This window comes from Macrobrachium nipponense, chromosome 17, assembly GCF_015104395.2.
Source record: "Macrobrachium nipponense isolate FS-2020 chromosome 17, ASM1510439v2, whole genome shotgun sequence".
Classification (NCBI taxonomy): Eukaryota; Metazoa; Arthropoda; class Malacostraca; order Decapoda; family Palaemonidae; genus Macrobrachium; species Macrobrachium nipponense.
This window is the reverse complement of record NC_087210.1, coordinates 86841761-86864489: the sequence shown is the minus strand read 5'-3', so window position 1 is coordinate 86864489 and position 22729 is coordinate 86841761. Positions and strand designations below refer to the sequence as shown.

Below are 22729 nucleotides of genomic sequence, written 5' to 3'. Positions count from 1 at the left end.
CCCAAATAGGTGATATTTTTTTTTTATCCCAAATAGGTGATAATTTTTTTTATAATTGGGCAGTATCATGTGAGAGATATGTCTTCGAGACAATCTTTGAGCAGCTTAGTCATATCCTGGAGATAATTTTGTGAAATGTGCTGATATCATGTCAGTATAGACCTTATGCTGCAGTTCGAGCACCTGATGTGTCCGCAGGTGGATTTTATGCTGACAGTACTGTGATGAGTCCGGTGTGCTGACTTTTCCGCTAGTGGTGATTGCATAGAGTTTTTGCAATATCTGGAAATATTGACAAAAGCATTTCATGAAAGTGCGCGTGTAAGGGGTTGCTTTCTGGCCGTGTCCAGTCGATGAAAAAGTTGCGATGGGCAAATTCCGTAACTATGCATATTGCATTTCTTGGGGAAAATGCGGGGTTGTGTATATCATGCATATATTATGTGCTTTGTGATGGGGAGGTTTACTTGTGATTATCTTTTTTTTCTTTTTCTTTTTTTTCCTTTTCCTACGAGAGATGTAATTGGGGATTGAGCTTTAAATAGCATTTCTTTTTGGACGGGAGATGTAATTTATCGGAGTTGTGATTTACGTAAATGGTCGTTTTGAGATTAATTATGTGAGCAGTGAGGGGATTTTGCTGTTAAACATTGGAGATTTTTACTGATTTTGTGGGTTGTTGAAATATCAGAGCTTGAGAGAACATTTTTGATTTTCGGGTCTGGCTTGTTAAGTAATTTTTTTTTCTTGGGCTCATTACCTTTTTTCTATTTTTTACTTGTGAGAACTTTTGAGTTTGAAATGTGAGGGCAGAAGTCCGTAGAGTTACTGTGAGTTTTGGATTGTGTGTGCTGATGTGTGAGTTTGGAGAATTGAGTCAGAGAACTTAATGTTTTTGTTTTGTTTTTGCCGAGTTGTGATAATGATATGATTTAGTGGTCATATTAAATGGAGTTAATTGGGAGACGTTCAGTTAGTATTTTTAGGGAATTTTTGAAGTCATTATTTGATAGAAGTAGTATGTCTGGGGTTAATTTTTCTTTGATTGACCGATGACTTGACTGACATACTTAAACCCACCATAATCGTCGTGAAAAACCCACCATAATCGTCGCATCCCGACGCTAGCAAGACGCCCACCAGCCGTGCAGAGATGTTGCTGTCGTTTGTCCAGGGTACTTACAAGAGTTTCTACGAGTCTACAGAGTTCTACAGCGCTTTTGGGTCTACAGAAGCCGTTGGATGTTTTCCACAGGGAGGCCTTTCGCCTTCCTACAGCTTGCTACGTCTGTGCAGGAAGTTGCAGACAAAGAGGGATATTCAAGAATCCAAAATGAGAGAAGATTTATAAGCCCAAGTGTTGTTGGAGATGAACGTGATAGACAATACTTTGTACTGCCAGAGACGTGCAGTTACTTATGTTTTGTGTTTTGAGCCGGCCAATGTGTTTGATATATATGAGCTGTTTTATGTGAGATATGGCTAGGCAGTGGCTAGCCAGGGTAGTGGCCGAGCTATTCTGTAAAAAGGAGGAATTTAAAGATTCATCATATTTAACTTCCCATGGGGAGACAGAGTCCAAGCGACAACCTTAAGAAAACTGATAAATCATTTCTGGGATGGTGTGTCACTAAGATGCTTACGTAAGCAGGTCAATGTTTGTTCTGTGGGTATGTGAGTTCGTGAGGGCTTGTTCAAGGTGCCTTTGAAAACTGGCTGTGACCAGTTAATTGGGGCGTTGACAAAGAGTGTGAATTCGTGTGTACGTGTACGAACTATGTCCGTTGATAACGGCGAGTTTTAGGCAGAACGGGGGAGACGGCTGCCTTGGGGAGAAAGAGCCTGGATGGGTCTATAATGTATTTTTGTTTAAGTGATTTTCCAAGCTGTAATGGGTAAGTGTTTTATTTTCCAAGCTGTAAGGGTAAGTGCGTGCTTTTACCAAAGGGATGGCTTGTCTGTTTGACATTTTGTAAAGATGTTCTATTTCATTTAATCTTTTGACTTTGTCTTTACAATTGTGTGTGTGCTCACTAGTGTGTTCTCCTGTCTTTTAAACAGGCAGTTCTAGTGAGGGCTAACTGTCCTAGTTTTGAGGGAACTGTATTTTGAGATAATTGGTGTGACTAATTACTGATTTAGACTATAAATACCGGGGGATTATCTGAGTTAGTTGTCTGTGAGACTTGAACTATTATCATCCCATTAATTATCTTGTAAGAACTTGAATTATTCAACTAATACTTTGCTTTGAATAAAACGTATATATTTTTTGTAACTCTGACTCTAATTTGATAACCTGATGGAATGGGGAGAGAGAGAGAGAGAGAGGGGGGGAGGAGGAGGAGAGAGAGAGAGAGAGAGACTGAGGGTTACCAATTCGCCTTACGCTATGGCTAAAACGCATACCAAATATTAAAGCTAAAGCTGGGGGGGTGGGCGAACGCCCTTCACTGGTATTATATATATATATATATATATATATATATATATATATATATATATATATATATATATATTATATATATATATTATATATATATATTATAATCCAAAGGAAACATTTCCAAAGACACAACTGCTTTAAATGAGTCTTCCATAAGTTTTAATAATAAGTTTCGTTTTCTATAACTGCAAGAAAAGAAAACAAATTTATGATAGACTTCTTTAAACTGTTCAAGTAATCCAATTGGTCTTACAGGCCTAAATGGCGGTTTCCCCTAAAACAAAACTATATATATATTATATATATATATATATATATATATAATATATATATATATATATATATATATATATATTTATTTATTTATTTATTATTTACATTTTTAGGAGAAATGCTTTGTTGTTTCAATTTTCTGTATCTATTAAAGTATTTGGGACTGAGTTTCTACGTTTGCCTACGTCTTACCAAAGAAAGTTTTTATTTTTTTTGTTTATTTCAGTCTTATAGATGCAATTGTTACTTTCTTGCTACCTGATGCAATGCTTTTCTCTTGTATCTCTCCGCACCCTGCCAGTTTTCCTTCCCCGTAGGGGGATAGTGCCTTCAGTTCACCTAATGGCGGAGCAATTTAGGCGTTACTACGGCCTTTGCACCTACCCTTCGGCCTCTATCCTTTTCTGCCTCCTCCTATATTTCTCTTTCTTCCATCTTGCTATTCACCCTCTCCTAACATTTCGTAGTTCAACTGCGAGGTTTTCCTCCTGTTAATCTTTCAGGCCATTCTATTCTCAATTTCCCTGTGAGGAATTCCTCTCACAACGATTTTCTTTTCTTTTGTGTATTCACTAGTTTCCATGCCATTTGTCTTTTATTATAGTTATTAGTGTCCGTCTCATTAAAAAATTATTGATTGATTTTCACAGCGTATTGCCGTCTGTCAGGTTGTGAGAGGTGACAAAGAGGCAGGTAGAAGTGTACTGATTTTTATTACAGTCAAGGGAAATATAAATATACAGCATGCGGACGGAAATGTGGTTCACCGACCCGCCCGCGAGAGAGTAAAAGTGGGTCGGCGAGACCCGATTTGTGTTTCTTTAGAGACATAAAATACAAAATATAAAAGTACACAATATGTGGTTATACAAGCTTTATACACTGACGGAAAGCCCGCTGAATGCTTCTCTCAGGGGGAAGTAAGAACAACGCGAATGATGATTATGTACAGAGAAAATTATGAATAAGCGTTTGTCCTTACAAATACTCCCCCCCTAAGACAATAATTAGGTATGATTGTTGGCTGACTTCTTTGTACTTCGGGTAGTATCACTCGCGGAAGCGAGCTGGACGGCGGAGGCGCCCTCGGGTGCGTGATATTAGTTGTTGTGTTAGATCCTCGGGGTTTTCCGGGGACGGGATGCCTCCCCTGAGTAGTCCTCGGGGGGTTCGGACCGTCTTTTCGAGGGCGCCGCGGCTACGGCTAGGAGGTTTTTGTTTCGATCGAAAGGAGTCGCTTTTTTCCGAGGAAGTTTGAGGCGCCCTGTGGAATCCGCGTCTGTGAGGTCCTCGTCCATGATGAAGGCTGGTTTCAGGCGATCGATTGTGACCCAGTCCTCGCGACCGTTGATGGATAAGAGATATGCCTTGTCAGTGCGTCGTAGGACGCGGAAGGGACCGCGGTAGGGTCTCGTTAGAGGCGGCGGGCGTCGTCCCTGACGAAGACGTGCTTGCACGATGATAGGGCCTTCGGGAGGAAACGTTTGGTTCTGTCGGAGAAGGTTTTGACGCAGGGCGTGAACTTCCCGGCGGATTCCCGAAGCCTGGCGATGGAGACGTCAGCGTCGTCGGCATTGGTCGGGAAGAACTCGCCAGGGACTGTTAATGGCTCCCGTATACCTTCTCCGCGGGTGATGCCTCGCCGTTTGCCCGCGGGGCAGTCCTGAGACCGAGGAGGACCCACGGTAGTTGGCTCTTCCAATTTTCGTCGGTGCAGCGCGCCATCAGGGAAGCCTTGATCGAACGGTGGACTCTCTCCACCATGCCGTTAGCTGCTGGGTTGTAGGCTGGTGGTGGCATGTAGCGACGTTTCCATTAGGCGGGCCAAGGCAGTCCACAACTCCGACAGGAAAAAACTGGTCCGCGGTCTGTCGTGATTTCGTCTGGCACTCCGAATCGACTGATCCAGCTGGCGAGGAGTGCTTCGGCACATGCTTTCGTGGTCGCCTCCGACATCGGCGTTGCCTCGGGCCATCTGGTGGAGCGATCGATTACCGTCAGGAGGTACCTGGCGCCTTCCGACGGGGGCAGGGGCCAACGACGTCTATGATGGATGGCCGAATCTTCGTTTCGGCTGCGGAAATTTTTTCCCCACGACCTGATTCCGTGTGCCGACTGATTTGCTAGTTTGGCAAGGCACGCAGGTCCTGGCCCACTCGAGGGAGTCCTTCCGAATTCCATGCCAGACGAACTTCTCCGTCAGGAGGCGCACCGTCGTCCGGCCCGAGGGGTGCGAGAGTCCCGTGTATGACGTTCGAACACCGGCTTTTCCTTCGGAGGGCTGGGATCAGCGGCGCGGGCGTCCCGTGCTGATGTCGCAGAGGAGCGTCATGCCTGCGGGTCCGAAAGGCACGTCTTCCCACTTGAGGGCGGTGATAGCAGTGCGGTATGCGGCAGTCTCCGGGTCGGCAGCCTGTTCCCGGGCGAGGTCTTCGTATCGACCCCGAGACGCACGGCTTGTTGATTTCTATCCTCGATAGGGCGTCTGCCACGGGGGTTCTTCTCGCCAGGCACGTACTGGATGGTGCAACCGAACTCTGCGATGGCTGCTAGGTGCCTCTGTTCTCGCTGGACAAGCGTCGCCCCCCCGCCTTGGTGAAGGCGTGTACCAAAGGGAGGCTGGTCCGTCCTGATCGTAAAGGGGGAGCCCTCGAGGAGGGGTAGAGAAATGTCGCACTGCTTGGTACACGCCAGGAAAGTTCGCGGCGACGTGCTGTACCTCGTCTCGGCGGCTATAGTGCCTAGAAGGCGTGGCTGGGGCTCGCCCTGACCAACCTGTCGAGGACGCCCCGCAGGCGACGTTGCTGACCTGTCTCGGCGGGATAGTTTTTTGCTGTAAAGGGGAGTGGCGGGGCTCCGCCCTGGCCACCTCTCGAGGACAGCCCCGAGGCGACGTTGCTGGCGTCGTGAGGCGTAAAGGTGCAGCAGGGTCTTGGTGGCATAATGTCGCCGCTCTGGCGAGGGCCCTCTTCGTCTCGTTGAAAGCCTTCTCTTGTTCGGCCTCCCACGTTTAGGGCCTTTGGTTTCCCTTCAGGACCTGTGTTAGAGAGACATGGTGCGGGCGGACGGCGGGGATGAATCGGTGGTAGTAATTGACCATTCCGATGAACTCCTGCAGGGACTTGACCGTGGTTGGTGTTGGGAAACTTCTGCACCACGCCTACCTTCGAGGCCATGGGGCGCACGCCCGTCGCGGAGATCTCGTGTCCGAGGAAGTCTACCTTCTCGGCGCCGAAGGTGCATTTGTCGAAAACGGACGACCAGCCCGTTTTCCTGCAGGCGCTTCAGGACCGCTCGGACGTGATGTAGGTGCTCCTCCAAGGACCTGGAAAAAATCAAGATATCGTCGACGTAGCAGACGCAGAAGGGCAGGTCCCCCAGGATGCTGTCCATCAGGAGCTGGGAAGGTGGCCCCTGCATTCCTCAGGCCGAAGGTTGAGTTAATGAAAACGAAGGAGCCAAAAGGCGTGATGATGGCAGTCTTGGGGACATCCTCGGGGTGCACTGGAACCTGGAAATAGGATTTTAAGAGGTCCATTTTTGTGAAGACCTTCGCCTTATGAAGGCCCACCCCTGTCAAATCCTGCATGTTTGGCAAGGGGTATTGGTCGGGGATTGTAGCGAGGTTGAGTCTTCTGTAGTCTCCGCAGGGCCTCCAGGTGCCGTCAGGTTTCTGTACCATGTGCAGGGGCGACGCCCAAGGGCTCGATGCTTTCTTGCAGATGCCCATTCCGTTCCATCTCCGAGACGCCTGAGCTTCGCCTCCTGGAGGCGGCCTGGAGGGTTGGAGTCGTCGGTGAACTGCGCGTGTGTGGGGGGGGCCTGTGGTGGCTATGTGGTGGAATATCCCGTGCTTGGGCGGCGTCCCTGCCGCCTGGACGAAGTTCCGGCTTGAAGACTTCGGGGGAAACTCCTGCAGGAGGTTGCCGTATTTGTGGGGGGCGATGGTACAAATTGTAGGGCGCCCGGGCCTGCTGCTAGTGGAAGGGAAAGGCATGTCCCCATGTCGAGGAGGCGTTTGCGGCCCACGTCCACCAGGAGGCCGTTCTGCGCCAGGAAGTCTGCCCCCAGTAGCGGGATCCTGACGTCCGCGAGTTGTGAATTCCCAGACGTAGTTTCGCCCCAAGATGGATATCTCGAGGGGCTTCGTGCCGTAGGAAACGGATGGGGGGTCCCGTTTGCGGCGACGAGGGAGGTTGTTTGTCGGGCTCGCGGCTACATTCTTTTCCTGACGGCGGGAATATCGAGTGCATTTGCCCCGTATCCACCAACATCCTCCGGCCGGAGATCGCGTCGCGGACGTTAGAACCCTACGGTGTGTAGTTCCGACGCGGCCGTTGCCACGGGCGGGCCTTGGTTTTGTTTTGCCGTCGTCGTTTTTTGACTGTTGGAAGGTGCAAGGGCTTTCGCACCTCCTGGCGAATCTCCCGAACCTCCGGTGGAAGCGGCACCAGGAGTTTTCACCGTCGCTGCGTGTGGGAGGACTTCCCTTGGGATACCGGCGGACGCCGAATCTCTTGCGTTGGGTCGTCGTCGTCTTTCTTCCTTCTCTGCGGCCAGGCACACGGAGGATCGGGGGGTGGGGGGCGGCGAGCTTCGCGGCATTGTTTGACAACGTCAGCTTCTTTGCCTTCTCTAGTAGTTCGTCGTCCTCTAGGGTGTACGCGTCGGTCAGCTGCTTTCGGACGTCCGGCTCGAGTTGCCGCAGGAATATTTTCGCGGCTCAGGCTGATCTCTACCTTTTTTCCGTCGGGGCCTATTTCGGGCAGACGGACGAGGCCCATCACAATGTCCCAGGCATCTTGGGTGTCGGCGCCGCGCATGGGGTTCGCGACTAGGTCGAGGGCGCGGGCGGCCCTTTCAGCGATAGGCACGGAATAGGCTGTCAAGAGCCTTTCTTTTATCTCGTCGAGCGTGACAAGTCCGATTCGTGCTGACCGGTCAGCCAGTTAGATATTCGGCCGAGCACCTCTGTCGGGAGAGCCGCTGCGACGAGGTCAGCCTGCAGCACTTTGTTTGTGAGCCCCGCGATCCCGGAATTGCCCTTCGGCTCGGAAGAACCAGGAAGACGGGTCAGCCGTTGTGAGGGGGGCAATTTGACAGCTTGAGCGCCGCTGTGTCAGAGTCCGTCGCTGGGCGGGGGAGGCCCGGGTTTCCCGCGAGGTTTCCCGCGAGGTACTGTTTGCGCCCATTGTCCTCTCTCACAAAAACGGTCGACAGAGTCGTGAATGGTGGGCCAAACCGTTTGAGGAAACGCCTGAACACACCTTGGGCAGGTATGCCGTATTTAGTCCGTTAGAGGCGTTGGTTATTTCCACGGTAGGAGCTTTCAGAGATCTATACTGAGGCGCCGTATGAGTCCGTTAAAGATCTCTGAAGGTGAGCGGCGGTAGTGAGTCCCTTAATGGCTGAGCCAAAAACCGCTTGGTTCACCGTCCAAAACCGGGAGGTCACCAGTTGTGAGAGGTGGACAAAGAGGCAGGTAGAAGTAGTACTTGATTTTTATTACAGTCAAGGGAAATATAAATATACAGCATGCGGATGGAAATGTGGTCACCGACCCGCGAGAGAGTAAAAGTGGGTCGGCGAGACCCGATTTGTGTTTCTTTAGAGACATAAAATACAAAATATAAAAGTACACAATATGTGGTTATACAAGCTTTATACACTGACTGGAAAGCCGCTGAATGCTCTCTCAGGGGGAAGTAAGAACAACGCGAATGATGAATTATGTACAGAGAAAATTATGAATAAGCGTTGTCCTTACAAGGTAATCGACAGACAGGAACTGTTACTGTATTTGTATTCATGTGAAAACCAAATATATTCGCATACCCATATATTTTGTAAAGATATGTACGTCTACATTGCATGACATAATAAGGGTGAAAGAACCACATCTATGCGAGAATGGCACTCTTAACATTATTTTATCTGATTTTGCTATGTTCTAGTACGTAGTATCTGTGGTGCGGTTAGCACCGAAAGGATAGTTTTACACAAAGAACGAAGTCTTTTGACATAACGTCGGTAGACGTTTTAGTAATGAAGCATATTTTTCAGTTTTAGTTATGATAATTCATTTGTCTATATATATATGGAATTGTTCTTGGTGAATGTATTGCGCATATTACGTTACGTATGGTAGGAGTTGGTGTCATTGGGTCTTGTTTGTGCCTCTCGCCAGAGGAGCCATTAGGAGAGGTCAAAAGATCGTGAGGGGAAGGGAAGGGTAGTAGTTCGCCCCTCTGATCGCTCGCATGCCCCTCTAGGAGTGTGTGTGCGTATGTGCGTAGTACACTGTATGGGCGTGATATCGCCTAAAATTGTATTGACACACGACACCAATTAATTCACTACATTTAATAAATATGTTGAAGTTGCACACTATTATATTTGGAATTTATTTTAGACAAGGAACTTGATAATTATTGTAAAGTTTTTAATGTTCATGAAAACCTTGTAAGTCAGTTCTGCATTCGTGGTAATTGGTTTGACACCTTGCTCTTTTCCCCACCCAACAAACCCGAATGCAGGACGGAACGAAGTACGAACAGCTTCTTGGCTCAACTTTTGAGGTGACCTGTCATCTAGTGTTGTGTAGTGATGTGTGTGTGGACTTAGAAAGGGCGATTGCCCTGATTCTTTGAATTTAGTCGTAATTTGTTTCATTTGAGTGCCATTGATTTACAATTCCCCTCGAGTGATTAATTTCATTTGTCACTTATATGTTATTACTCTTTGATATGTTTAACTTTTAGTTATTAAATTAATTTTAACTTCACATTTATCTAATGCGTTTCAATATCCTTCGATTTTATTTAATTTTTCCTATGTTTCAGTTTTGCGGATGGTGAATATAAATTGATCTGATAAACCTTTATTGTGTTCATACTTTAAGGTTATGCAAATAACTTTTAGATACGAGATAACACAGCGGTCCTCTAAGGTCTGAAAATCAACCCGTGAGTACTCGCAACATTTAGAGAGAGAGAGAGAGAGAGAGAGAGAGAGAGAGAGAGAGAGAGAGAGAGAGAGAGAGAGAGAGAGAGAGAGGCGTACCTCTCGTCGTATCTCGTATAGCGATTTATGATCTGAGTTCATGTCTACAAGGACTGCTCAGTAAGTGAAAGTACTTAACTGTGGTACTATTCATTAATGATATTGGTGTGTTATCCTCGTTAATAATGAATTGGGTTGAGAGATATCTTCCCGTAATTTAGAAACCGCAAAGGGAGTTTTGTGAAGTTGTTACGTAAGGCTTTTAGCGGTTTTTGACCAAGTAACAACGTTAAGCATATAATACAGTCCACTATAAGTCCATCTTTTTCGCCACATTCCCCTTCATCGCTGAATGACCTTGTAGGTACCATCGCTTGGCCTTTGGCCTAAATTCTATATTCAATTAAATTCGTTTCTTACTTGTTTGGCGTATACTGTTCTCCTGTGTGGTCTTTTGAGTAACAGAAAAGTTGATTTTTTCTTCTCGGCATTTTTTTTTTCTTAATTTTTGAAACTCACTTAGTTGTGTGGCTATTTGGAAAGCTCTGCCATGGAGGTGTCTGTTTCGTGTGGCTATTTGTGGCTAGGTGTGGCTGTTGTGTGCGTGGGCGTCATTTCAGATTTTTGTTGGTTGGGGGTGGGGGGGGAGTGGCAGAGATGGTTTGGCGAGCGAAGCGAGCCTAATCAGCTGATTTTTTTTTCTTTGAGCTGTTATATGTGTTTTTTAAGCCAAAAAAAGTAAGATCATTTCAGTGAAAATTATATACTCCCACTGATGTTTGTTTATCTCATCATCACTGGTAGCTATTATAGTAGACAGACAAGGATCAAGAAACGCAATATTTCGAGAGCATATTTAAAAAGAAAATGCTGTTACCTCTTGGGGTTAGGTGGTAAGGGGGCCAAGTTGAGGTTTGAGGGGGGGGGGAACTTGATTCTTAGGGGCGGTTGTCCCCCCCTCCCCAGGCCCCCCCAAATGACGCCCCTGGTTGTGTGGCAAATTGTCTTGATTATCACTGAAGACAATTACTGCATTTACAGCCCACCATCCTTGAACCTTCCCTTTTTAGATATTTAAACCCAACCTGAAAAGGGCTGTCTTTAAAGAAGGGGGGTTTGGGTGAGGCTGGGGCAGCTGTCTCAAAAGATGGTGGTCGGTTTTTTTATATGGTATGATTTGATAAGGCCAACCTCTCCGTGGAGCAGATGGAGGAAAGGTTGAAGAACTGCTCACAGTTATTGAATATGCTTACTTAAATGACCCCAAGTAGTGAAATGGTGAACTGTCATATTCCATGTCAGTTAAGGCATCATTCAAACATGATCCTGAAGGAAAGTGATGCAGTTACGTCAGTCAGTCGGCCTACATGATTCATGACCCACAGCGCAAGGAATCCTCGATGCTGCTGCTTCCAAGGGGGTATATAGTGGCAAAAGGACTCAAACAATGGAAACTGCTTTTTCAACAGAACCGTGTCCTTTAATTACATTACTTCTTTTGTTTTGGATGCATTAAAGGAAAACTTCTAACGTCTGAATGCAGAAAGTGAAGTACTTTCTGCATTCAGCGTTGCGTTTGCAATGCAGGAACCCTTATTTTCATTTGCCATTTATGCAGTGCCTGGTGTCACCAGAATCAACGTCGTCGTGGAATGCCCACTGCCCAGGCACGACAGACAGCACTGTGACAAAGTTTGATATTCCTACTGTTCAGTGACACGGAACAGTTAGTGCAGACAAAGCATTTATGTACAAATAAATTCAGACGTTTCTCAGTAGTGGCTTTTATATTTGTGAGAAGAAGATTTGGATTTTCATAGGCCTTGATATTAATACTAATAGATATTTCCATTAATAGCCATCCTTTCCATATAATTAAAACTATCATCATTTATTGTTTAAAGAACAGGTATCTACAAATAAATTCTTTAGTAGCAGAGATTACATCTTAGAAGGCTTAGATAATTTTTTAGGCCTATAAATCATTTCACAATATGCAGGCAGCTTGAACACAGCCTACAACTTCAATATTCAAAGAAAATTTATATTCCTGGTTTGGATTTTTGTTTTATTTATTTATTTATTTATTTTGACCGTTGAGCTTAATAGGTCTACTGTTATAATGCTGCAGTAGTCCTAGGAGCATGGTAAGCGTACTGTCATTGCCGGCACCACTAACCTTATCACACCATGCTTTAAACTAAGCAATGCAAACAAAAATTAAGTTCAGATTGCGCGGATCAGGAATGAAGCCAATGCATAAAAGGGATCATATTTATACAACCGTAGGGGAAATGCTGCCACGTCAACTGTGAGTTTATGGTTATGGACGGTACATAAACGAAGAAGGATCTGCGAAACCTTTCGACGTTGAACATCCTTTACTGAGCAGAAACTGACATAAGTGAGGCAAAAGACAATACAAGAAGATTTGAATAACTGACAGATAGGGATTATAAAGATATTAGTACCTAGAATCCGACACACCTGGAAGATGAGAAACCAAACCTTCCAAACAGCATAAACAATGGGTGCAATTAAAGGTTTAAGACAATCATCTCAGATACAAGGACAAGACAATTAAAGGATTGTAGGTGACAGCTATTCAGAACTTGGTAAACAAAACCATATTCACAATACATGTCAGACATAATATTACAACAAGATAACTCTAAGGCGACCTGATTTTTATTAAGTCAGTAATTATAATCTTTGAGGTCCATTGGTTAAACATGTTACAAATACAAGGGTCTAAATGAAAAAGGCCATGACTAAACATTGAAATTACAATGAAAAGTAAGTTGTATTAAAGCAGATTCTAAAAGATTTCGTGATAAGACATCTCTTGACCTTGCAATTACTGAACTACCAACCATTTATTCAGTGGTTGTTTTCATTAAATGAATGAATATTGCTTTAGATGTTTGCCCAGTTTTTACAGAATATTTTATGCTGGCTTAGCCTTACTTCTAGGCCTTTGCTAGACTGTCAGAGATAAAATGAGGGACAATCCATACATGGAATTTTATATATTATGTTGTTGCTTTCTCTGGGGCCATTTTTTATTAACATTCCTTTTAGCGTGTTATTATAGGAAAAAACAAGGTTGACATTAAAAGCTTTTACTACCATACGACTCTTGCTAATTTCATTTTCAATTCTCATTTTTACCCCTTCTACATCAAAAGCCCTTTGTCCTCATCGGGCCGCTTCCCTTTGTGACTTGTTAAAGACCATGCTTTCAGTGCATACCTCAGTGAAACATTAGAGGTTCCTTCCCCCAATGTTAGAGAATTAATCAGCCTTAATCAAAGCAAGAAGTCATTTTTTCTTTTATCTTTTTTAATCTGGGATTCTTTTCCAGATTCCATGAGTCACGTGCCCAGTCTCTCTGCCCGCAAGTGTGCATTACCCAAGTTTATGAAACCAGCTTGAATTCATCCAATTACATTTTAGCCAGCTATTATCCCTTTGTGAGAGATATATAAGTCCCACCGTGGTGGACGCTGCATTTACCTTTTCTCCAGGCCAGCAAGGGCCTTTTTGTAAATAAATAGCTGTAAAGTAACGAGCTGAGTTTTCTGGCGCCTTTCCCTCTAAAGAAATTATCACTAACTATCAGTTTTACGGTAAGTTAAAGCAATTTCCTCTTGAAATCCCTCAATTATTTCCGTTTACGTATATAGCCTCTCTCAAGGCCGGCTAATACGTAAAATTGGCGACGCTTGCCAGCATCGAATCTGGGCTTGCTTAAAAAAAGCTTGTAAATCGCATTATCCGTTGTAAAACGTAAACTGTAAATTATTCTACAAAAAGCAAATCAAGCACACTTGCAGGGAAAGAAGACAGACACTGACTCACGGTAAGGTATTCCATTCATTAATATGATTATTCTATAACCAATGTTAGCTTAAGGTACGTTTAAGTATTTTTATTGTTGAAGTGTTTAAACAAGTGTGAAGTGAGAAATGTTATTATATTGTAACGGCGAAAGCGCCAGAGCTTTATTTTAGCGGCGAGCAAACAATTTGCCCCGCGAATTCTCTGTGATTTTGTATTGTCGTGTGTTGTAGGAGCTCAAACTAACACGTGTGCAGATAGATGCCAGAAAGGACCAGATCAAACTAGGAAGTGCTTTGCCAGGGTTTATTGCTGTATTAGAAAGCCTAGCTAGTTAGGAGTGTTTTACTAATAGTTACGGCAAAAGAAGTGTACAATTCTTTTGTCTGTGATAAGTTAGGGGAATTCATTCTAACTTAGTTTTCATTCCAAGTGTTGGTAACCGCTTCGCTCTCAGCTTAATTCAGCTTCGCGAAGGCGCTCTCTCAGGCCTGCCAGCCAGCCCTACATTTTCACTCACAGCGGCAGCCATGTTTGTTATCTCTTTAAGCATTACCTAAACAAATTAAGCAAAGTAACGTAGGTCTCGAAGTTTTAATGTAAATAATATCAATCTCGGTACTAGTATCTATCGATCTGTCAGAGAAATTAACGTAATTCGCCTTGAATAAGAAAGTAGAATTTTGTGTTGTAAATTGCCTTCGCATTTACAGAGAATCAGCTGATTCGCCATCACTGCTAGCCTACCGTGCTGCTAGCCCGTGCTGGCCAGCTCGCTCACGTGTTTCACCTCGCATCGCTCACTCGTTCGCTGAGCGAAAGTTTCATTTCACTTCGCACTTAACGTAACCTTTTCTTTTTCACAATTGTTTGCTAACATTTTCATCTTAAAATCCTTACCGTCATTTTCACTTGTCCTTACGTAAAGTTAACGTAAATCTTAAAAGTAGAGTCACTTACAAGAATTGTTAACGTAAAACGTGTCTTTGTACATTTCATATTAAAACGCAAATCATTTCATAAGCGCAAGCCGCTACTATTAGCGTAAAAATCGTTCAACGCGAGCGCGTTATCATTTCCATAAAACGTTATCAAAAGCAATTCTTTCATTAAACGTTAACGTAAGTAGATAATTTAACGCAAGTTGCGTCATATTAAGCTAACATTAGTAGTTCAATTCAATATAAGGGAGTTCATTCATATATCATTTTTCACCCTCTCCAAGAGAGAGAGAGAGAGAGAGAGAGAGAGAGAGAGAGAGAGAGAGAGAGAGAGAGAGAGAGAGAGAGAACCAGAACCCAGTATTCACGAAGCCAAGAGTACTACATCTTACCATTAATTATAGCATGCAGAATTAACATTATTTTAGTCTCTTGTGTCTTTCATTTACACAGCGTGATACGTACGCGCATGTGTCCATTGCAGTTTGCAAGCATTTATTTATTTCATTTATCGAGTACTTCAGCGAGGGACTGAGCATTTCTAAAATTTCCATTACCTGTCGTTGCCCGAGTGGTCTTTTCATTTTCTTTTATCACAAAAGACTTGCGTATACCGCAAGCACAACCTGCACAGTGTGCCACGCAAATTCATTACTTCCAGACAGGGAAGTCGTTACCAGTTTAGGACTGGCCACCACCAGTGCACGTCAGGTCTTACCATTTTACAGTGCCACTAATTCTTGACACTGTCCATCGACTGGCTGCTGAAGTACTCCTCTCCTCCACTATTACCCTCTGCCACGAACAGAGTGCCATTTCACTTCAGTATATTTAAGTATACTGCATGTAGTGTCCGGGACACACCAGCACGATACCAGTGCTCCAAGGAACACCTCCTCATAAGGGCCATTGCACCTGTACAGGCCGTACAGGTAGCCATTAAGCCTGCGTGTCCGTCCTTACGGAACGCCCAATTCATTAGAGTATCCACCCTTTTGGATCACTCCCCCAAGGAACGCCTCCATAAGTACCATTGCACCTGTATTGGACCTACAGGTAGCCCATTCCAACGTCTCCCAAGTTGGGAACGCCCGTAAGTGTGACGTACGCCGCACACTTCATTCGATTTTTTCACCTCAGCAGAAGGTGCCATTCACAAAGTGCCACCGAGCACCCAGTCTTTCCAGACTTTTCATTACCACGTCACAGAACACATTTCCAAGTGAGTGCCACTTTACCCAGTAGGCACTCCCATTCCATCCATTACCCTTCCTGGCCATTATTTTAAAACTTTATCAGAGCCTCCACTGCAGCCTAAGGAAATGGCTTCTGCTGCCCAACCACATATATCCATGGAGCTGGAGAGGCTCCAGACACTCATGGCTCTGGGCACGAACGCCGGTTACACTGGGCAGGAACTCACCCGGTGGGTGAAGGGGCAGACGGACGAACTGCTCTTGCAAGAGAGAGCTGCCAGAGAAGAAGAGAGGAAGAAAAAAGAAGCAGAGAGGAAGGCAAGGGAAGAAGAGAGAAAGCACGAGCTAGCTCTCAAGGAGAAGGAGCTCGAGGTGGAGCAGGCACGACAGGTGAACGCCGAAGCCCTAGCCATGCAGCCAGCTCCCAGTCCCACACCTACGGTGTCATCCAATCCTATTGCCAGCATTAACGCTCTCATCCCGAAGTGGACTGAGGATGAGTCCGAGGCATGGCTGGAAGAAGTGGAAGCCTTATTCGAGAACTACCCTACCACTGAGATAGAGAGGGCCGCCCTGCTTGCCAAGCACCTGGATGGCAAGGCTAAGACTGCCCTCCGCTCACTGGATCAGGGTCAGCAAGGGGACCTGGTGGAAGTTCGCAGGGTCATTACAAAGGCCTATGAAAACCCCCGAGAGGTGGAGGCAGCGTTTCCGAGGTCAGGCCAAGGAAGTTGGTTGGGCCTGGGGAGATTACTCCTACCACAAAATCCAAGCCGGGCAGCGGTGGCTTGACGCCATGTCGTGCACCGAGTTCCAGGACCTGTTTAACAGGATCATGCTGGAAGACCTCTACCAGTGTGTACCTGGGCCACTCGCAGTGCACCTTAACGACAAGCAACCCAAGACACTTGCGGAAGCTTGTCGCCTGGCTGACGACTGGGAAACTTTCAACCCCTCTCACAGCACCACCCACCGACGCATGGTGCCACCCGGTCCTCTCTCTGGATCCACACGGCCAAAGGACGCCCACCAAGGACACCCACGGACTTGCAACGTTTGCAAGAAAGTGGGTCACCTCGCAGCAGAGTGCCGCCTCAAGAGTGCTGCGAGCCACAAACCTCCTCAGAACCCTCCTAGGCCACCGAATGGTGCCTCAGCCTCCTCTCAAGTCCAGTCAGATGCCTTACGGAGACCAGCCCAGCAGAGGGACTCCTGCAGAGCCTGTGGGGCTACAGGGCACTACTCCCCTGGATATCCCGGGTGCCCCAAGCACATGCCTTCAACCAGGCACGTCCACCTGATCAGTGCCACAACCCCCTCGACCATTATGCCCGAGTCCAGGTCTCACCCTGAGCGGGTGTGGACCACTTCAGTCACAGTGGCACCCCTGGATGGCTCTACCCTACCTGTGACTCTGCCAGTTGCGGTAGATACCGGCTCCGATCTGTGCCTCATAGACAGGGACCAAGTGCCACCCAGTGCCACCGTCGACGAGCACATCAGGTGGGCCATGACTTGGGTCGAAGGGCAGTCCAAGACCGTTCCCACAGTCATCCTGCAGGTCACCACTCCTTGGTGCACCAAACCTCACCGCCTAGGTGTAGTGCATACGATTCGGCATGGAGTAGGTTTCCTATTGGGACGGGACCTCCTCTGGGGATGTCCCTCCCCCACACCACTCCAGGGCCGAGCTACCTCGCCACATCAAATCACGGCCAGAGAGGACTCTTCACCTGTGCCAGAGCACACTGCCAGCCTTGGTGACTCCACAGATTCGCAAATTGTGGGGCCATCTCGGCTTTACCGTCCAATGCCACAGAAGAAGTTCTCGAACCAGTTCTGCCGAGACTGTGGCCGCAAGGGTCACATGTCTGCCAACTACGTAGGGTGCGCGAATTACAATATTCCTGCCATCGCAATGGCAGTTACCAATCCTTCGTTACTAGGACCCCCAGCTCAGGGCCCTATAACCGTCACACCCCTCCAAGGTCATTATCTACCAAGCCATGTCAGAGCCTTTGATGACTCCGGCGCTCAAATCTCCCTGATACGGGAAGATCAAATCCCCCGAGGGGCTACCATTGATAGACGGCAACTGATCACGATTGAAGGCATCAATCATAGTAAGATGATCCTTCCCACCGTCCAATTGAGAGTCGTACGACCTCACCTTGCCAAGGTATGTACACTTGCAGTTGCAAGCTACCTTCCAGGAGGTTACGACCTCATCCTAGGGCATGACCTGAAGTCTCCCATTACCAAGGGCACACTGAGAGGTATTGCACCTCCGGTACCCGCCACAGGTCCAGTCGACCCCAACTCTCTGCCAGTGCCACTTGGCAGCACTGAGCAGTGCCAAGCTCCGTCCAGCCTGGTCGTAGAGCCACCACAGAACTTGACTTCTGCGCCTGGCCCCGAGCCAGTGCCGGCGCCTAACCTAATCAAGGATCCTCCTACAGGAGATCCTCCAACAGACATGGAGCTTACCGCAGCCCATGGCCAATCCAAAGTCCATGAGTCTTCTTCACTCTCACCACTGTCGCCCGAGGATGAACCTCCGGCAGACCTAACATTCTCACCTCATCTGGAAAACCAGGAACTGCCCGACCAGGAGTCAGCCTGGAGTGTTCCCCTTACGACGGTTGTCGCAGCAGCCGGAGTGAGGGCCTCCCCTGCAGTAGGTTCCACCTCTACGACGGTTGCTGCAGATACCGAAGTAGGGTGTTCTCCTGAAATCCCTCAGGCTACCACTGCCTCTGCTCCTGCCGGCGTTTCTGGCCTTTCCCCAGAGTCGGTGCCTCCGTCTACTCCTAGGATAGTATAGCCAGGTCCTGGAGGAATAAGAAGAAGAAGAAGGGACGTAGCAAATCATTAACACACTAACCAAAGAGCCACATGCTCTCCTTGACACCTGTGCCCGAGGTACAGTGTCGCATTCAATTGCAGAGTGATCCTGGCACCTACCCAGAGAAGGTAGCCAGCCTGATCTCTGCCAGTAGAACTAACCCTCTAACCCCTAGCCATCGTAATACTAATCCTCACTTGAATATAATTACCTCATTGCATTTCCATCCTGGTCAACTAACCACTCATCATCCCCACGCATCATTACCTCTCATGTATTTTAACAGTTCCGTCGCTGAACTACTGCTGTGCGTACCACACTCTGGAATGAATGAGTAGGTTAGGCTAATGATTTAGTACCAGGGCATTAGGTTAGTAGAAAGTAGAATTTTCAAGTAACCTTATCTAGGGGTAGAGTAGACTGTCGTCACCGACAACCCGTAGTTATTACTTAGGCTAGATTACATCACTACATTAAGTTAGTACACTTAGCATCTTTGCCTATAAGTTAGGTAGGCCATTGTAGTAAGCCGTATCGCTGCTCTAAAAACTTCAAGTTAGAGTAAGAGAACTGGATAGTCGAGGCGATCAACTTATTTAAGCCAAGACCTTCACGCCCGAAAGGGAGTGAATGCCTTCTTAACAGGGGGAGCTGCTACGTTTATAGAACGCCTCGCCTTCCCAGCAGAGTTTTAGTGATATTAGTTATAAAAGAAGCAGCCATGCCTTCTCCTAAAGCAACTGTTGTTGGGAGAGAGGGCATGTCGTAGGGAGGTATTTCCGGTCTGACGGAAGCTTAGGGTAAGAGAGGCAAGTCACAAGAGTAGCTAGGCTTCGAGATGGATTTTAGGGACTTCTACAATAAGACCTATTTTCCTTCCCAATTTGCTGGCGTTGTGTTTATCACTTTTCAGGCGATGCCCGAGGCAGTATTTGGAAGCCCCGTGATTCAAAAACAACCAGGATCTCTCTCAGTCGACTGCAGTCTGTGATCCAGGACAGATGTCCAGCCGGCCAGCCTCCCAGACTTAAGCCTATCGGCTCGGCGTACTGGTGGCCACGAATCCCAGACCTGAACGAAGTCAGGCCGCATTCTTCCACAACGATACACTGAATATTGCATCCAGGTACGTCTAAAAGTGTAAACTTCAACCCAGCACATTTTACTACCATACGACTCTTGCTAATTTCATTTTCAATTCTCATTTTTACCCCTTCTACATCAAAAGCCCTTTGTCCTCATCGGGCCACGTGCTTCCCTTTGTGACTTGTTAAAGACCAAGCTTTCAGTGCATACCTCAGTGAAACATTAGAGGTTCCTTCCCCCAATGTTAGAGAATTAATCAGCCTTAATCAAAGCAAGAAGTCATTTTTTCTTTTATCTTGTTTAATCTGGGATTCTTTTCCAGATTCCATGAGTCACATGCCCAGTCTCTCTGCCCGCAAGTGTGCATTACCCAAGTTTATGAAACCAGCTTGAATTCATCCAATTATATTTTAGCCAGCTATTATCCCTTTGTGAGAGATATATAAGTCCCACCGTGGTGGACGCTGCATTTACCTTTTCTCCAGGCCAGCAAGGGCCTTTTTGTAAATAAATAGCTGTAAAGTAACGAGCTGAGTTTTCTGGCGACCTTTCCCTCTAAAGAAATTATCACTAACTATCAGTTTTACGGTAAGTTAAAGCAATTTCCTCTTGAAATCCCTCAATTATTTCCGTTTACGTATATAGCCTCTCTCAAGGCCGCTAAATACGTAAAAATACATATATAATATATATATATATATATATATATATATATATATATATATATATATATACATACACACACACACACACACATATATATATATATATATATATATATATATATATATATATATATATATATATATATATATATATATATATATATATATATATATATATATATATATATATATATATATATGCATATGCATATATATAAATATAAATATATATACATATATATATATATATATATATATATATATATATATATATATACATACATATATATATATATATATATATATATATATATATATATATATATATATATATATATATATATATATATGTGTGTGTGTGTGTGTGTGTGTATATATATATATATATATATATATAATATATATATATATATATATATATATATATATATATATATATATACACACATATGAGAGGCAGTTTCAAGCAGTCCTTATTATTTTTAGAATTTTGGCAAATATTTGAATCCCAAAAAAGTAGTGTCTTGAGTTCAAGCGTTTTCAAGTTTCATTAGCGTGTCGAAACAAGGCTTGACATTTTCAGTACAACGCAATTAGAATTACGAGAATGTACGTTAAAGAATGGTGTATTATTCTCACAAATATTCTCGTAAATCTAGGTCTGTTGTACTGAAAATGACAAGCCTTGTTCCGACAAGCTCCTGAAAACTTGAAAGCGATAGAACTCACAACACTCCTTTTTTGGATTCAAATATTTGTCAAAATTCTAGAAATAATAGGGGCTTCTTGAAACTGCTCCCCATGTGAGTGCATAGTTTTTATATATATATATATATATATATATATATATATATATATATATATATATATATATATATATATAATCAAGCAAATTAATAAAAACTAAACAAGTGGCAACTCTTACCTTTCAGTTGTTGGCCGTCTCCCTCTGCAAACGATATCAAACTAGGCTAATGAATTCATGGAAATACAAAAATATGCTATTCATTTCCCAAACTAGATGAACATAATATGGAACAAAGTGACTAAAAGATGTCATATTAAGAACTAAGTCTGATCCACAAAAAAACTGTAAATTGTCATTCTATTCTCCTGAATTAGACTAAGTAATCACCCCCAAACTCCCAAATTGTCAATCACTACATTTCAATAGTCAAGTCTTTAGAGAATCCCGTTCTCTAAAATAATGAGATGGGACCCATCTCTTCGATGGGTTTTTTCAACACCTCGTGTCCTCCGAACCATCCTTATCTCTGTATCAGGAGAGTGTGGCTTTTCTCCTCAAATGTCAGGCGGTTGGACCCATCAATACATGCACAAACGCACGTAGCTATCAGAAACCTTAAAATCCCACAGTAACTGGTTGTACGTGCCTCCGACTTCACAGTGTATAGTCATCAATTCCTTCATTTCAAAGAAGGCTGTCGTTAGGCTCTCCCTGTCTCCAAGTCAAGAAAGCTGATGCATCACGATTCACCGACACATTTACTTTCTTCTTTAATATATTATATATATATATATATATATATATATATATATATATATATATATATGATATATATATATAGTTTATATTTTTTTATTTCTTGAAGCGTTTTGTTCCATGTTTGTCGGCCACGTTTTTATTTTTGTAAGAAAACCCTGGTGTTTCTCAAAAGGTTACGCTTTACTTTTTAGTGTAAACAGAAATTGCAACCGATTTATGATTGTAGGTTTAATAAAATGAATGTGATATTCTGTCGAGCCAAAGAATGTTTGAAAATTCTGTAGAGTTATTAACTTAGTCTACCAAGTCAAAGAAGCTATGAAAAATCCGAAGAGTTTCATACAAATCCCGAGATACAGGGAGGGGTCACTAGAGGTCACTGCTGACCTGCTAATCATGTACTAAGGTTGTATTGTCACTGGGCTTGAGTAACCATGCAAAATTTCAAGTCAACGGCGGACGAAGGGAACAGGTTGAAAATTGATTTAAGAGTTTTGACCCAGACGCAGATGCGTAGTAACTTGGGTCCTTTGGCTTAAATGCTTTGATATTTGTATACCCATTTGTCTCCTGTACTCCTTAAAGTATGTTGCTGTAGGAAGTGGTAATTATTATAAATCTTTCTGTATTTACACAAATTTAAACCTAGAGTGCCCAATACAGAAAGGCCTCGTACAGGGGTAGTTTCGTCAGTGGACCTCATGCGGTACACTGTAGGCATTACTTAAGGTTCTTTGCAGCGTGTTTTCGACCCCTAGCTGCAACCACTTTCGTTCCTTTTAGTATACCTCCTTTCATATTCTCTTTCTTCATCTTAATTTCCACCCTCTCCTAACACTTGATGCATAGTTCAACTGCTTTGAGGTTTTCCTCCTGTTACACCTTTCAAACCTTTTACTGTCAATTTCCATTTCAACACTGAATGACC

At 44.7% G+C, this 22729-nt stretch overlaps 1 protein-coding gene across 1 annotated transcript in view; it reads left to right on the top strand.

Annotated features, from left to right (window-relative positions):
- LOC135196427 (protein mono-ADP-ribosyltransferase PARP12-like) overlaps positions 1–22729 on the top strand; it is a 156638-nt gene that overhangs the window by 85384 nt on the left and 48525 nt on the right. The window lies entirely within an intron of this gene.